This window comes from Buteo buteo, chromosome 2, assembly GCF_964188355.1.
Source record: "Buteo buteo chromosome 2, bButBut1.hap1.1, whole genome shotgun sequence".
Taxonomy (NCBI): Eukaryota; Metazoa; Chordata; class Aves; order Accipitriformes; family Accipitridae; genus Buteo; species Buteo buteo.
Window position 1 is genome coordinate 66827051 of NC_134172.1, and position 17244 is coordinate 66844294.

The window sequence follows — 17244 nt, forward strand, 5'->3', positions numbered from 1 at the left end:
GGTCACAGGCTCCCTCTGCTTTGCTTGAAGGAGGCTCAGTCTAGATAGAAGATACAGGTTTCCAGACAGAAAACAACAGGAAAGAAATCTGCAGACAGTTCTAAGCCAATGTTCTGGTAACTCTTGAATTAAGAGAAGGCTTAACGATGACTCTCAGGCAGTGTTTCCTGTAGCTCCTCAGAAAAGAGCTCCCAAGAGAAGGGAGGGGAAGCATTTCACCAGGGATCACCAGCATCAGAACAACCGACTGTTTCTCTAGCTCTCAGCTGGCTGACAATGATATGTAGCATGGAGTCTTCTGTGTGATGCTTTGCTTCTCCTGCTGCTGAGGCTGTTGATCTTCTCCCCCAGAAACTCTCCTACACTATTGCCTTAGCAGCTCATGGCCAGGCTGAGCACTGGAAGTGGCTAAGGGTAATAAAATGGAAGGAAAAAAAGCCAGAGAGCTGCTGTAGCTTTGCTTTCTCCTCTTGCTTTGACATGTCTGTCAGTGTCTGCACAACATCCTAGTGGCCCCATAGAGAATTAATATCTCTATTGCAACAGTCTTTGGCAGTGCTGCTGAATGCACTGATGAAACCAGCGCCTGTTTCTCACGGGCTCGGTGCCAAGCGGTGCTTGGAGGTCAGGGACCTGTCTGTTAGTGGTAGTGTGGGTATGTTAAGGCTTGGGCTGAAACAGAGTATTCAGGCTGAACAAGTTTAGTCAGGTGTGGCAGAGACCTGAGCGCTTTCCTTTATGGTCCTGCCAGTTTTGCTGGGGCCTCGCTGAGCCACAGGCTGGCAGTGGCCATGCTGGCCACCGCCGCTGAAGGGAAGGGACCGTCAACTTGCATGAATGCATGTGAAGGGCGAACACTGTGGAGGACACAAATGAACTATTCAAGTTATTTTTCTGTTAGTGATGCCCTGTGTTCTAGACGCTGGCTTGAGCTATGCTGGTGTGGCTGACCTTGGGTGTTTTTGATGATGCTCACAAATCTGATTTGGCCACCTTGGCACATCGTGGAAGGCATCAGTTGGCTGGACTTTAAGGAGGGGAAATGGATGATTCCCTCAGTGGAGAAGAGGTGGAAGGGTGTTGGCTGAGTTCTTGAGGGGTTAACGCTGCTGAGGCTTCATTATGTTGGGCACAATGCTAGAGCACTCAGAGCCCTGAATAGGAGTCTTTTTGGTTGTTTTTAAATTCAGGGCAAACAGAGGTTTCCTGTAGCACCTGGTTGAGATGGTCAGAGGACAAATAAGGCTGTGACCCAGGGCAAGCCTGGGGCCAACCAGGTACACACCTCCAGTGTGTCTGCATCTGGGATTTCTGCCTATTCACTGCTGCGTCCCTGCAGCCCCTCCAGGCAGGGGCAGGTCTCATGCCTGTCCAATGTTATTTCAAGAGCTCTGGGTTATCTCTAAATTGGGTCTTCCCCAGGCCATAGTGCCACTTGCCATAGATGCATGAGAGCCAAAGGAAACCACACTAACTTTTCTCTTCCAATACTGCTCCATGCCTGTGTCGAGCAGAGACAGCGAAAGCATCAGCTTTCCAGTAGTAAGGAAATTATAGCAACCCATTAACTCCAGTTCTTGTCCTAAGAAATGAAACAAGAGCTGCCTACTTGAATTGGTAAAAAGAAGCAGGAAAGGATTTTTCTATAACCCTCTCTACACCTTTTAATAGACAATAGCACACCTCAACGCCGCAGTCCTCGCGCTCCTGGGGGAGCACTGCGACATCTCCCCCAGCTTCAGGCTGCGCTCTGCGAGCTGGCTGCCAGGGCCTTGTCCACATACTGGGGCACGATGCTGCCAAGCTGGGAGGTGTGCCAAAGCCTGCCTTCCAAAGTGAGTCTCAGTATCTGTGCATTCATGAGAACTGCATGAAACCGTGACTTTTTTTTTTTTTAAGAAATTCAAACCTGAAACTTCTGTTACACTCTGTGGGTATATGTATGTTTATGTACACATACACCCCTGACTGAGGACTTAAAACCTACCACATACAGCAAAAGGCAAGATTTTGCCCCTTGCCTCAGCAGAGCTGATATTTCAGGACTGGGCATTACTAAGGGATTTGTAAGTACTCAGATTGATAACAAGACAAGGCTTCTGTTGATATCCGTGGGAGCAGACTTAAACCAATATTCATTGCTTTTGGAAGCCTTACTTCTTCCTACTTTATTTCAGATTTAGATTTTTTTTTTTCACTGCTTCATGGTCAGGGATAGGAATATCTCCTTGATACAAGGTGCCAATATTTTAACATTGGACTGCTGTAGTCCAGGTATCAAAATTATTTCTTGGAGTGCGATTTAAGGCACAGCCAAGACATTAATTTTTACTGAGAATACTTGCCACAGCTGTGAGACTTGCTGGACATAAATCTGTGTTTCTGGTGATTTCACTGATGCCTCCCTCTCCATATGCCTCTAAAACACCATCACCAAGAAAATTTAAGACCTTACCAAAGAAGCTTAGCTATAGCATTTTGTGTTATATGTTATTTAGTGTCCTGAAATGCTGAGTAGGGACTTCTGAGGAAGAGCTGGGTAGTTTAATCCACCACACTTGAAGGCTTCAGTGGCTGTTTTTTGAGAGCCTTCATCCCAGGCTGGCAAACCGGGATGTTGAGGTCTGTTGGCACAAAGCAGACCAGAAGTCTCCCACTTTAACTACTGCAAGTGCCCCTTGGGAATAATTTAACATGGATGCTAAAGCATCTTATCAAACTGAGGAACATCTTGTTCACAGTCCAGCCTGTTGTAAGCCAGCCAGGGAGACAGCAGTCCCAAATTCTTCCTCAACTCTAGGTAGAGAATCTGCAGAGTTGTATTTCTCTTGAGAGCATGAAAATATTGTAACTCCTTAAGAAATTAAGACTACTCAGATTAAGCATCACAAATTCCCCTTTCTTTCTTTCTCCTCCAGAATAATCCTTCTCAAAAACACTTAGAAAATGAGTGGTTTTAGGGTAGAGCAGTTTAGTTAGGCTTGCAGAGCACTGGGGGCAACCAGGTACTGCTGCAAGCTGAGCTCATCTCTTCGGGATGTGTTGAGTGCCGCAAGTCCCCAGATCAAGTTCTGCTGGTAACCAGCACTGAGTCATTACACCATTAACTCTGCTGGGATTCTACACTGAGCATTCAAGAGAGGACTTATTTCAAGAATCAGGGCTTTATTCCTTTGCCTGTGGGTGGAATTTAAAAAAAAAAAAAAAAGATAAATTAAATGCTAAGCAGTTATCAAAATTTAGAAGTGTCTCATGTGCTTTGTAATAACTTTACCCGATGTCCTTTTATATTTCTATAATGCCATCTTCCCTTCTATACTTCTATTTTCCTGGGAACTCGAGCAGTGTGGTAGCTCTCTGTTTATGTCCTCACTAATGAATCAAAACCTCTAATGCTTTCAGACTGAAATAGGTGTTTATGTTGCAGATGTTTATGTAACATAACATAAGTGGCAAAGGCTTGGTTTTGGTAACTTCATCCCTAGTGGTGTGAGTTTTCGTCCATACAGTCACCTTTATAGCAGCTGAATAACTGCATGGTTAAACTCTGTTGTTAAACAAGCAGCAGCAGTGCCCTGCAGGGAGGATGGGACACGGGTTGTCAGTAAAAACTTGAAATGAAGTCCTCTGCAGTCTGCCTGATCAGACAGCAAATCTTCTAATTGGAAGGAACTAAGAAATAACAGTCTTATTTTTTGGAAACCGAGGAGTATGTGAACAAAACTCATCTGTGAAACAGCCATCATCTTGCTCTTTGTTCCTTTTTTTCATAGTATTTATTTTTCCTGTAAGTTCATCCTTGTCTCAAAACATATTAGAAAGACAAACTCTGTAGGAGAGTGATGTCTGTTATCAGACTAGCTGGTACAACAGGGAACCAGGCACTTAACAAGCACTCAAGCTCTCAGAGCAGGAAACTTCCAATTACTATTGATTAGAAACAATTTTTCTCACTGTAAATACTGTAGCACAGTGTACATTGTCATCAGCACTTTTCTTGTTACAGCTGTTGTCTTGATTTTGTTTACTCATTACGATCTCAATGAAAAGATGGTCTTTTATTTATTCTACAACATTAACAAGGCTAGTTAACTGGAATACATATGAAAGCAATTAGAAAACTCTTGACCTGCAATAGATGCAGAGCCATGCCCAGACTGACTGCTGAATGCATTAAGAAAGGAGAAAACGTTCATTTGCTTTGCTAAAAGCTCAGTAGAAGTGGGAAAAGTCTGTGATGCTGCAAAATAAAACCCAAGTTCATGGCAGGAGTGACTTGTGTGTTCCCATAACTCTTTATGCACAGGATTTGTTCTGTGTATGTTCTCCTGCTCTGTTAGGTTGTCTTGATACATCATTAAACCAGGTCTCAATAGCCTCAGGGGGAAAAAAAAAATCCCGGTGTTACTTTTAGTGCTGTGTGAGTTGTGTAATACTGAATATACAATTAAGGCTAGATTCCTTAACCTTGAGACTGTATTTCTAATGTCAAGTAACTCTGATAAAGGGCTGAGCTTCTGGTGGCTCCTGATGTGTCTGTTGGTGTTGGGTAGTTCTCACTGTTCTTAATTGCTGATTATTTAAATGTTCATTTATGGATTTAAAGAGCAAAGGCATTGTATCCTGATTTGGAAACACTGGATGTGTGTGACAGGCTGGACCCTGATACTGCCGAGAACATAACCCTGGTTATCGAAGTGCTGCTGCAGCAGTCTCTTGCGTCTGTACAGTAACATTGCTATCAGGGCACCCAACCAGTAAAGCCACCCTTCTTATGGAAGAGAAAGTCCTAAACATGGAGGATCTGTGTTTAAATCCTTATAACCCGGTCCCTGATTCTCACAGCTGTATGTCCGAGCTGTGGGTTTCCTTGCGTGTAGCTGCTCAGGCCTTGAGTCCAGTCCTGTTAAAATTAACGGGGGGACTTTCATTAACTGTAGAAACTAGATCTGACCCTGAAAGATGGACAAAGGCTTCTAACACTCTTGCTCCTGGTGAGGCTTTTATGCCTTCAGCTATCAAATGTGTACTCTGCTGAGCAGCATTATTAAAGATGCATGAACCGTCAGGATCACTGTTTCGGGGCAGGTGTGTCTGCTGCCCAGGGCTCGGAGCAGCAGCTCCAGCATTAAAAGTCTCCCTGTGCTCTTTTGCTTCACCGATGGTCAAGATCTCATGAACTCAGAGCATCTCTGAAGTCAGACCAGCCAAGTACAGCTATCTGGTACGCTGATGTAAGGATTTGCTCGGAGTCGAGGGGGTTGATGCTGGCTGTTCATGGGCTGCTCTTTGGGGTGCTGGTCCAGGAAACCAACAGTGTGTAGTGACTCTCAGGAGAGGAGCAGGACCTGAGTGAAAGCACCAGAGCCATGGGAGTGGATGGAGAGAAACTCCCCATGAATAAACTTATCTGGCAAGCAGAAGATGAAGCTCCTCCGGCAACAGAACTGGGGGACTGAGCTGCCTTCAAGACGTAGCATGGCTGGTTCGCCTCCAGGGTTACATGATGCAAGTGCCTGCCCAAACCAAGGGCTTGGGGTTATGATTCAGGAAACCTGTTTGCAGTTTCTCTGTTCCAAAGGGATCTGAGGCCAAGTTTCTCTCTGAGATTGGATTAAAAAAATACGTTAAACAGTTGTATATCTAAACAGAAATGCCAGGCACACCTTTAAACACTTCAGCTTGTCAAATACCTGAATGCCACAGAGGAATTTATGGCTAAACTGTGCCAGTTCTGTGCACTTAGCATAAATCAGATTATCATACAGTATTTGCTTAAACTGGGGAGAAAGTTCACAGATGATGACAAAGCACCGATGAGTTTCAAGTGCAGTGCACAGGAGATATTTGAATTAATTGCCAATCAACGGGTGCCCAATAGAAGATGGAAGGCCCTTTAATGGGACCAGTATGTGATAGTTGGGTAGAAAATGTCATGTGTCTCCCCTGGTAGTGCTCTGACCTTCCCTCTAACTACCACAGTCCTCTCTAAAATTGATGTTTGCTTTCAAAGTCAACGTTGCTCTCTGTATTTATTGCCAGACTTAATAATGCTGTTCTGTTCCTGTGATCTAGGGGTATATCTTTGGGTCTGGACTGTCTCCATGCATTTACTACTTTTAACGGATAAAAGAAGCCAGAGGTTAGAGAAATGCGTAGTGCTGCAGGTGTTTCTTAGGATGGTGTAGACCCCATTTTGCTGATGTACCAATCTTGCTAGCACCTTTCCGTTCTGGGTTTCTGTGCAAGTCTCTGCTTTCTCTAGGTGTAGACCCCAGGCTGGAGAACGGGAGCATGGCAATTATTTTCCAAATATCTCTCAGCTTTGTGAAATATAGGTGAAGGATCACCCTTGTTTCACACGTGAATTATAGGCTGGGTGATTGTGTCAAGGCCAGAAACTGAGAAATTCAAGGACACTACCAGGAGTGATTGCTTATTTTGGTCAAGGGAAGGGAGTGGACATGGCTGTAAATAAAATAGCATTGTTTTATCTAAAAGCTAAACCATCCTTCAGTAAAGTCTGCTGCTGAGATGTTTTAGGAGCATCTTGTTTTGCCTAATATGATCTTTTCTTCCTAAAAGCCTTCAGCACTGACCATAGGGCTGTCCAGAAATGCCTGTTTTCAGGTAGCCAGAGGGTCTTGCTTCTGATTCAAAGTCCTTTTGGAGGGTGTTTTTTGAGGTTCCCCTCCTCATGAGTTGCTGTCACTTTTAAACTCCCTAAGACAACATCTACTGCTAGTATGTTAGTCCAAGGAGCTTGTGCAGTACCAGAAGTGTGCCATGCTTTTATGTCTTGACTGTAAGTTGTATCTAGCCCATCTTCCCCTCAAAGCTTCTCACAAGCACAGAGATAGTGGGTTAAACCAGCTTATTTCTGACCTTCAGAATTTCCAGCCAGATGCAAAGTTTGCACCTTGAGACAATCTTTCTAATTAATCTTCCCGACCTGCTGTGAAGAAGGTAAGTAACAGGCACTAACTGCCATCTGAGAATTGGAGGAAAGAAACAAGATGCAGAGCTGTGATAATGTAAAAGGTTTTCAGCCCCCAAACCATAGGCAGAAAGAAATGCTGTGCTGTCCAGGCGGTCTTCCCCCAGAAACTGCTGGAGATGGCACCTACCCCACACATTGCTCTGCTGTAGCAGGAGAGAGGCCACAGTAGGGGACTTTAAGCATTAGAGAAGATGTAGGGATTAATTATGAGATTAAAGCCACTATTACTGAAGGTCTGCTGCTGCCCCGGTGGGCTCTGCTCCGCTGCAGTGTAATGCTCACTTGTCACCGCAGTGTCTGTGCCGAGTTGGGAGGAGGAAACCACCACCAAAGGAATCCTCCCCTCACCACCCCCCCGAAAGCAAGCCCCCACAGGATTTCATGCCAAGCACTCAAGTGACTCTATGGGCATGATCACCTGATGCAGGGAGTGCCTCTGATGAAAGATCTCGGTACAGGCATCATCAGCAAGGTGGGGCGAGAGGTGCCCATTCCTTCAGCCGAAGGCGGAGGATGAGGAGGAGCACGTGGTTAATAACGGGAATACAGTTTCACACTCAGTGCTGGGCAGGCAGCCAGCTCCTAACCACAGGGATTTTAACTCGTAACCTTGCAAGCCGTGGATCTTTGCCCACCAGTCTGTAATATTTCTTTCCGGTCAAGGCATGAAATCTTCCATAGGTCAACCTGGTCCTGGCTCCTTTTGTGTTTGGAGAGGCTTACTCTCCAAACCTGCTTTTGTGTCTGCAAGTGGTCCTTCTGGGAGAGTCCTGGATGCTAACACCACAGCATTGCTTTGGGTCAGTGCTGCTGCTGGAGCTGGTACTGAACATTTTGCTTGTAGGGAGTTGGCCTTTCTGCCTCCAGAAAAGAGGAGGAATGAGTGGCAGTCTTTGATAAGGGTGAGCTGTACAAATATTGGGGGTTGATCAATTAATCTTCTTTCTTCTTTTGGTATATTTACAAGGTACAAACTGCCATTGGCGCTATCTCATGTCTTAATTTTTCTGTAGTGGTGAGGATACACTTGGATGACTTGTTGGACTGTTATGAAGTCATTGTGCCAGTTTACTGGCTCATGCCCAGTTTGGCCTAGGCTTTCCTGGCACAGATGGCGTAACGGTCCTCAAGGTCAGGGCCCCTCCTGCCACCCTTTGCAAAGTTGTTTTTTTACTGATTTGATGTTCAAGAATGAAAGGTGGGTTACTTTTGACTTCTCTTGCTACAGCACTTTTTTGTTCTGCTTGTACCACATTGGAGCCAGATCTGTGCACCCTCTCTTTTCACCTCCTGGTTTATTCTTCACTTAATCTTTGATTTCCTCTCATAGCCTTCTACTGAAATCAGCATGAATATCCCACATATAGCCCTCTCTCTTTTTTAGTCTCACATTTCTGCTGTTACTTTCAGCTTTCCCTTGGTGTCCTCCTGTGTATTCTCTTTTCTCACTGATTTCAGCACTTTCCAAGTCCTTGAATCTGTTGTTTATTTGCTTGTTGTTTGTTTTTTTACAGACAATAACCAATGCCAGTGGTTTTGCTCATGTATCTCTCTAAGATAGTGCTTTACCACTCATAGCTCCCCAGTTTGAGCGTCGTTTCCTTTTCTTGTCCCTCCTTACTTCCTTCTAGACAACCCCCACCCCACAGCTGAATTGCTTCTCCCCTGCCAGCACCTCATGGTTCCCCTTGCGCTGCACCACTGATTTCCTCCCACTGTCCGTTCAAAACCTCATGCCCTCGCTATTAAGACTGTGAGATTGCCCGTTTCCTTCTGTTCCCCCATCGCCATCTCTCCCACCCTCATGTCCCTCAGCCTGCCAGGGCTTTCTGTGCCTCCTCTGCCCAGCTGGCCTTGCCTCCTGCGCTGGGCAAGCCCCAATGTTCAAAGCAGCCTGTGTTCACTGACCGTCACCAACTTCTGCCTTCACTTCTTGTCTCATGGCTTGTTTTCTTCTCCCCAGTCCTTGCTGTGCTGCCAGATGTTGCTCATGAGCATTACTCAGTGGTGCTGGGACACCGGAGTGTAGGTTGTGCCTCTGTTTTGCAGAGGCTCGTGTCTGTTCACAGTAGCTTTAAGCATGGACAAGGTCTACTTGCTTACTATCATCAGCCTTGCTTCTTAGTAGCAGCAACTCTTAGCTGGAATAAAATACGTCAGGAGACCTTGAAAGATCATGAAAAGAAAACTTTGCCAGGGAATTAAAATTGTAGAGATGGAAGTGTAAATTGGAGAGGGGGGGGAAAAGTGGGGCAGCACCTTCAGCTCGTGCGTGGGGCCGCTGGCACAGCTCCTCCTACGGCGCTCGGCTCCTGCTACAGCCTACCTACGCTCAGCCGGTTTCTGTTTTGACAAGCTGTCACCACGCGAGCGTACAATGAAGCAGCAATCACGAGCACACGTGCTCTGTATGCCTGCAGAACAAGGACGTGATTTTTACTGTCCCCTCGCTTCTACATTTTTTAACTCCCAGCACAGCCCAAGACTGGCAGCTCCTTCTGTGTGTCCAAGTTACGGGGTCTGCCCAGTGTCCTTCAATCACTGCAGCTTCCTACCTTTTTTTTTAATCCAGAAGACTCAGTCAGTTGCCAGTACCTACTCTGATGGCTGAGTAACTTATGTATTATAAAAGCACAAGAGAAAAATTCTGTTCTTAGACCTGGGTGAAATCTTTCCAGCAAATACTAATTTGCTAAAGAAAGGAATCTGAGGGACCAAAACTACCTGTGAAATCGGATTGAACACTGGATGAGGAAGGAGACGCTAAGAACTGGGTCTTTGAAAATGCTGGATGTTTTAGTAGTGCTTTTTATGAAACCTTACTTTTGAAATATCCTTTTTCTTAACCCAGATCTTTGTAATATTTTTAATTTGTACCCCACCAAAAAAAAAAAAAAAAAAAGAAAACTTGATGCAATAAATTTTGACTGTATTAGAAAACAAACAAATTGTCTTTCTATTCTAGCTCCAAATCTTTGTATTGGCAACTGAAGGAAGAGCTTTGATTTCCCAGCAAAAATGAGGATGATGTGGATGCCTGCAGGCTCTCTCTGATGTGCTCAGCCCTCCCTCTGCCCTGGAGATCTGCACCTTCTCCATTCCTGGGCTCTGGGCACCACAAGAGCCTGCTGACGTGGTAGCTGTCCTTATCTTCACAATCGCAATGCTCATACCCAAATTTGAACAGAAAATGAGTCGTCTTTTTTTTTTTTTTTGATCCTCTAACTGTTAACATGCATTTCAGCTCTTTACGCTGACTCACTGGTCTGGCGCGGAGCCAGTTTATTTATGTGACTCCCCCCATCATTACCATACGTGCCTCAGAAAGCAGCTGTGCTTACAACACATTTTAAATAAACAGACAACTGAATTATGGACTTCAGAGACTGGTCCAAAGTTGCTCAGCTCTCCAGTGCCCTGAGCGAAGGCTCTGGCTGCCAGACTCACGCTTTGGAAAGCCTCCTCCACCCTGCACAGCCCAGAGCTGCCAAGGTCTCTGGCTGGTGGGGATCTAAGTGTAGTCCTAGATCCATAACTAAACTTTAACTTGGCTAACAGTTTTCCCATGCCTCCCATCCTGCACCCACACCTCTGTGGATCCAGTGAGGAGGAGGACATGGATGTACTTTCTTCTCATCAACTTTGTTTTCCAGATTTTTGCATGTACAAATGCAGCAACATGACAAGTTTGTACAGTTAAGGCACGTCTCCATGTGTCACTTGGGCTCTTAAAACACGGTTCTGCCACGTTGCAGCAGTAATGTGTGAATTCTGGACAGAGCTCCCAGACACTCGTCAGAGTAAACTCCCACCTTAATCAGACTTTCACACTCTGGATGCACTCTTACACTCATGTATAATTGCAAAGATCCAGGTTTATTACCCATAAACACTTTCCAACATGTTGTCCTTTGAACAGGAGCGAGTCACATTTCAAACCAAAAGGCATTTGTTGAGCTAGAACATTTTAATGAAACCCCACAGCTCGATGGTCAGAGCTGTCTCCCCGTTGATCTGTTAGGTCTGGGCGGAGGCCCTTTCTCAAGGAGAAATAGGGCTGATGGTGATTAATCCTCCAAACCTTCTGAAACCTATTTCGCCCCAGAAAAGGCAACTGATCCCAGACACAATATCTGACAGCAGCATGAGGAATCCTCTCTGCTGCGCTCCCAGCCCATGCAGGGGTGAGCGTGGGCTCCCGAGGGCCACTCCCTGGCCCAGGAGGCTTCTTGGCTTCTCTCCCAGCTCCGGTGACTGGCTTTGACTCCTGGCAAAGGCTCTTATCTGCCTCTCTTTGTCCGTCTCTAAAATGGGCATGAGGCATACTTCGGGAATGGCATTTGTTTTCAGCATCAGGCACTGTGCTTTAAAAGCCTGACGTGAACGTTGCATTGCGTTGGGGGTGGCTTGTAGTTTCTCCTAAAAAAATGCTCTGGGACCCTGTCCCTAGCATCGGCTGGCTCCGTGGCAAACAGGAACCCGCTGCCGGGCTCGGCTATTTACGCCGAAAAAAGGGGCAAAACGGTTTCTGACCCGGATATCCTCCCCAGACCTTCCAACTTCAGGGCAGGCAGCAGCACCCCGCACCTTGCGCCCAGCCAGAAGCCAGGGCAAATCTTCTCGGCAGGCTCGGGAAGGCCGAGGCGCGGCTGCAACCTTCCCCCAAAACTCGAAGACCTTTTTAAAAAATATTTATTTCTTTCTTTTAATCACACACACACACCCACCCAGCCCCACCCGCCCAAATGCCGACCAGCCCTTCGTTTCTCAAGGGCCCTCCCCGCACGCCGGGAGGCAGGAGGCTCCGCGCAAGCCGCTCTTCCCACATCCCCGGGGATGCTCCCCGGCTCCGCTCCGCGCCTTCCACCTGCCGGGCCGGGCCGGGCCGGGCGGAGGGGCGGGCTGCGGCGGGCCGGATCCGCGCCCCCTCCGCGGCCGCGCCCCCCTCCGCGGCCCCACCTCGGGGCGGAGCGGAGCGGCGGCCGCAGCCGGAGCCGGAGGCGGGCGGGGGCCGGGGCTGCGCGGCGCCGCTGCCTGCCTGCCTGCCTGCTTGCTTTGCCTGCCTGCCCGCCCACCTGCCTGGCCGGGCCCGCTGCGCCGCGTGGAGCTGCCACGGGTGAGTGCGGGTCCGGGGACGCGGCAGCGCAAGGAGGGGAGCGGGGCCGGGCCGGCGGGATGCTGCGGGCGCGGCGCTGGGGCTCCCCGCTCTCCCTCCCCCGGGGAGCGGGGTGTCTGTCCGTCCGGGTGTCCGTCCGGGTGTCCCCGCCCCGCCCCGGGCGCTGCCAGGGCCGCGGAGGAGCGGTCCGCGGGCGCGGAGCGGGGGTCCCCGCCGCGGCCAGGGCAGCGGCTGCAATCACGCCGCGGAGTTTCGGTAACTCCAGCCCTGTGCAATCCTAGACCGGGCGGGCGGGAGTCACTTAAATAATGCAGTCCGCTGCCTTCCCCGGGTGGCGTCAGGCACCCGGCTAATCCCTCGGTAAATTTGGCTAACCTTACCTTGGCCGCATCTAGTGCTGAGGACGCGATTGCCACTTTAAGGCAGTTTTGACTCCATTGAACGCTTGGCGTTGGTATTTAAGTACACGTTTGTACCGTGGGTCTTCGTGCAAAAGCCAAGGCACCGAAGACGGGAATTTCTTGCGTTTGCTCGTGAATGGGTTTTCCTTATTGTATTTAGAAATCCTCTCCCTTTTGGCGTGATTCGGGTGTGGAAGAAATGTACTGGAAGTAGCATAAATATAAGCAACTGTAATTCCTGAAATGGCATCAGGATTGCAAGTACTGGTTTCTGTGCGAGATGAAGGTCTTTCTCAGACAGAGTCTCCTTCAGATGCTGGCAGACCAGGTGAACTTCAGCCTGAACTTCAGCCCCTTCTCCAGCTCAGGGGTCTGAGGCGTCAGTGGTGGTAGAGATGCTTTCTGCTGACAAGCCTATAAGTTCACATTTATGTCTTTGCTTACTTATCGTGAAAAGATCTTTTCTGCACCGTGATAACTGCTCGAGGAGGAGGATGCTTTAAGCTGCAACGGAGTAGTAGAGAAAAGTGGCTTCTCACAAATTGTCAAGGAAAGCAGAGGGCTTGCAAACCTGGGGGGGGGGAGAAAAAAACCCAAACCGTCTCTGTTTGAGCCCTCCTGTGTTCCCTATCAAATGCTCAGGGAACCTCTGGAGAAGCGGCTGCCTGAGCTGCCCTAGCTTTCACCTTGACCGAGCCTGCCTTGACCCAGGTGCCCTGAGCCCTGCTGTTACTGTTAAGTGCTTTTTCACAGATGGAAGGGCCAAGCGCTGTTATGGCAGAAAGCAGAAGGGGTTTTTCTGGCTGGAACTGAATTTAGTCTGGAAGGGGGATCGTGTTCGTTGTGAAAGACGTAATGTATTAAATCCTGAATGTGAAGAATACTTTTTTGTTTATTTTTTTCCCTTTGTTGTTTAATCTCTACACTATGGGTTGAACTAAAAACTGTGGATGATGTTGAAAATACTCTTATTACATTAGTTTTATGGGTTTTGCTTCATGTCCTGAGACCTCTCATGAAATTGAAAAAAAACCCAAAACACTTATTTTCCTTCTGACTGGAAAACATAAGTGACTATTTCATAAGAAAAATAAGGTTTAAAGTGTTGAACTTCAGATATCTGTGGTGGATGTGATGAAATGCTGAGATATGGTGTCTTCTTTTTGCCATCAAAACCACGTGTCCAGGCTGCCCATTTCTAACAATGTCTTCTTGTTGCGTCCGTCGTTGCAGGAAAAATGACTCTGTGTGAGTGTGCTGGTACCAATTGTACCGGCTCCTTGGTGCTTCTGCAGGCACTTTGTTAGAACCTTATTTTCCCTTGGTTTAATAATTTATAAAATGCCTGTTGCCTGTAGGCACATTTCATCCAGTAAGAAGAAAAACATCAACCAGTGTTTACTGGTTATGGAGCCTGAGGTTGACAAATAATGAATCTTTTGTGGATGAGGGGATGTCTCATTTTTATCTTATATAAACTTGGGAAAATGCAGGGTTTGTGCTAAAAGTCTTCTGGGGATGTTACTCCTTTCCTATCCCCATCCTTAGAAACATCTCTTGCCTGCAGGTGATGAAGTGGGTTTTGACTGTGACCTTCCTTAACCTGTTTTTGGGTCTGCTGCTTCTTTTTGCTTTTACCAATGCCTGACTCAAGTTTTGCAGCTCTTGGGTAATGTAAGATAGCAAAATCAGGTCCTACATCTTCACAGGCTTAGCTTCTTTGGCAAGAAATAGGTCAGTCTCTTTTTGGGCAATAAATTGCCCTCTCAAATCCTCTGCCAGATACTTACAAACCACTATCATTAATAGCATTTTGAATCACTCGTTGAGCTGGAGGGGGAAAATTGGCCTGCAGTTCATCTTGTCTCCTTTGAAACTGCTAAATGATGATTCAGTGACCTTAGTGGGCAAATTATATCACCAGCTAATTGGCCTAAGAAGAAAAACTTGCCTCATATCAAACAAACTGGCTGCTGCTCCTCTTCATCCTGAAACCCTCTGCTGCCCCAGGTCATACCTCCAGTTTCAAATACTTATGGGGTTTTGAGGCACTGGAAAGGGGATGTAGCGAACTCCTTCTGTTGGCCATACCTGTGTGTGGTATCCACTCCACCTCCAAACAGGTTTTGAAGGTATCGTCCCTTGAAGTATAAAAATCTTAACATTTCAAGCTTGCCTTCCCCTGTGGACAGCCCTCTCCTCTTCCTCCTCGGAGGGTGAAACTGCTCACTGGGATGTAATGTTTTTGGAGAACTTGGCTCTGCCGGGGATCCCAGCAGAGCTGAATTTAGGAGGGAGGCAAAAGCATGATGCAGGGACCCCGCTCATCACCTTGCCGTCCCCGTCCCTGCTTTGGCAAAGCCGTTTTCAGGAGCGACATGCCTCTCCCCAGCCGTGCCTGTCAGCTTCGTGGCCTGTGGCTGGGAATGCGGGTCAGGATTAGCCCCTGCGTGGGCAATGAAACGTGCCATTTGGCTGGTCGGGGCCGGGAAGAGCGGGATGGTGTGCTCTGCTGGCGCTAATGGTCAGCCCGACCTCGCTGCTTGTTTGCTTGTTGAAAATAGTTCAGGGCTGGCAGCTTCTCTGCAAGGAGGGCTGTAATTGCAGGCGAGCGCTGGTGTAGAAGCATCCAGGCTCCGCACATTCAGCCCTCCTTGCTTAAAGAGCTGCAGGAGTGAGCTGGTATGTGTGAAAGGGGTCAGCTGTTGGCTTTTTGCAAGGCTGTTAGTCGAGTTACACCACCTCCTAGGATGGCCTTGCCAGCTGGCTCATCCTTTAGGGAAGTTTCAAGAGGCTTATCGCAATCTTCCTAGAAATCTGTCGTCTTCTATTAATCTACTTGTCTCTCTTCGTCTCCCTTCCACGTGCTCCCTTGCTCATTCATCTCAACAGCACCATTCTGCCTGCGCTGCTGCCGGTCAACACCAGCTGTGCCGCTTGCCAAAGTCTTGTTTAGGGCACGTTCATTTGTTGACTGTCACTTTTTGCTGTCCAGCATGGTTTTTCTTTATATATATAGATAGATACTATATTTTTTAATTTTTTTTTTTTGAAGGTGACACTCCTGAAAGGACAGCAGAGCCCAGGTGCTTTGCTGGCTGGGGTGGAGGTGCTGGAGAGTCACGGTACCCAGGAGCAGTCAGACTCTGAGTAAGCCAAAGCCCACTCCTACACCAGGTCCGGCTTGGTGGTGGGCTCAGTGTGAAGCACAGCTTGCCTTGCTCCTGGCAGCAGTGTAAGGGACTGGTAATTGTGGATACGAATCACCGGCTGCTTGCACCTTCCCCTCTGAAATCAGGATAGTTCCCACTTTGGGGGGTAGCGCTGCACTTGGCTTGAGCAAACAGCACAGACAAAGGGCAGTGGAAAAAACTGTCAGGCTTTGGGAGGTGAGAGGAATGAATGCTACATCCAGAGTCTCACAGCAAAGCGGGAAAGGGTTCGTCAGTGAGAACTGATGATACTGGACTGAGTCTGGACTTGGTGGCACCTCTTGCCACCTCTGCTAGCTGGGGCAAATGTTACTTTCAGAGTAATGTGATTCTTCCTGATGGACCTTTTCCTTGCAGGTCTTACAGAAGCGTGTCGATACTGGGTTTAACAGCCACGTAGGCACCAAGGTAAAAAAAAAATGAATAGCTTGAGGAAGGCTAAGCCTTAATACCCATACAATGCAAACAAATGGCATATCATTTGACGTGGATTAGGTGAGCTGAGAGATCTCTGGCTCCAGGGGCCCGGATAGGAAATGCAAAGCCTTTGACAAAGGTGGCTTGGCCATCCCTGCTTCCAGAGACAGCATCTGCGTGCAGATGCAGGTACCAGTACTGCTGGGAGCTGCCTATCTGCCTCTCCCCTCGACTTTCACAGGGATGCACTTTCTCCTGCACGACACATTGTTTGCTATCCTTGAATGTTGCTAGCTGGCAGGAAAGAGATCAGTGTGTTTTTTTCCAGAATAGTCAGCTGATTTCATCCCATGGGAAGTGGTTGAAAAGCAGGAGACAGGTGGGTTGGCATTCCTGCTTCGTAGCCTTCCATAATTCCAGCAGAAGGATAAACCGAGAAGTGCAGTTGCTGGGTACTTTTCTATGTTTGCATTTCAAAGAGCTTGATAGGCTGTGATTAATGAGGCTAAATGGAAGCTTGATAAATGGTAAATTCAAATGAACCTCAAATAAAACCATTATAAGAAGGTTTTTGGTTGCGTGCGAAGTGCAGATTGGGGGTTTCATCCAGTGCTGTTTGGTGTGTGGTTGGCAGAGCGTGTTGCATGGTCTGTGCCCCTGCCGAGGTGCATTCCCGTGTGCCTGCTGCAGGAATAGCTGCTGTGCAGCAGGTCCTGCCCAAGCAGTGTCCGTGCAGACCCTCCTGCAGGTGCTTGTTTCATTCCTGGTTTAGATTAATGTTTCCAAATTCGGACTATCAGATCTGCATCCTGGAACCCCCGTGTCCCTATATCCAGGCCCTAATTAAGGATGCTCTAAAAGTAGTGGGCCAGCTACCGTGGCCTTGCAGATCAGAACCATTGGCCTAATCTATTTTTAAAGTGAAATAAACTAGAAGAAGGTACTGCCACTCTAGAATAAGAACCTACCTGGGGAGTTAACCCAGAATAGTTGTTCTGCTTTGAATTTGCACCCTATCTCACTTCAAAATAACTTTCCTTTCCATATATGCAAGCTCTGTAAGCACAGAATACAGGGCATGACTTAAACAAGATCACC

At 47.5% G+C, this 17244-nt stretch overlaps 1 protein-coding gene across 1 annotated transcript in view; it reads left to right on the forward strand.

Annotated features, from left to right (window-relative positions):
* Nucleotides 1–12030: 12030 nt before the first annotated feature.
* PPP1R16B (protein phosphatase 1 regulatory subunit 16B) overlaps nucleotides 12031–17244 on the forward strand; it is a 66240-nt gene continuing 61026 nt past the window's right edge. Inside the window, exon 1 of the mRNA XM_075059267.1 lies at nucleotides 12031–12116. The gene's annotated coding sequence lies outside the window, so the exon portion shown is untranslated. The remainder of the gene's footprint in view (nucleotides 12117–17244) is intronic.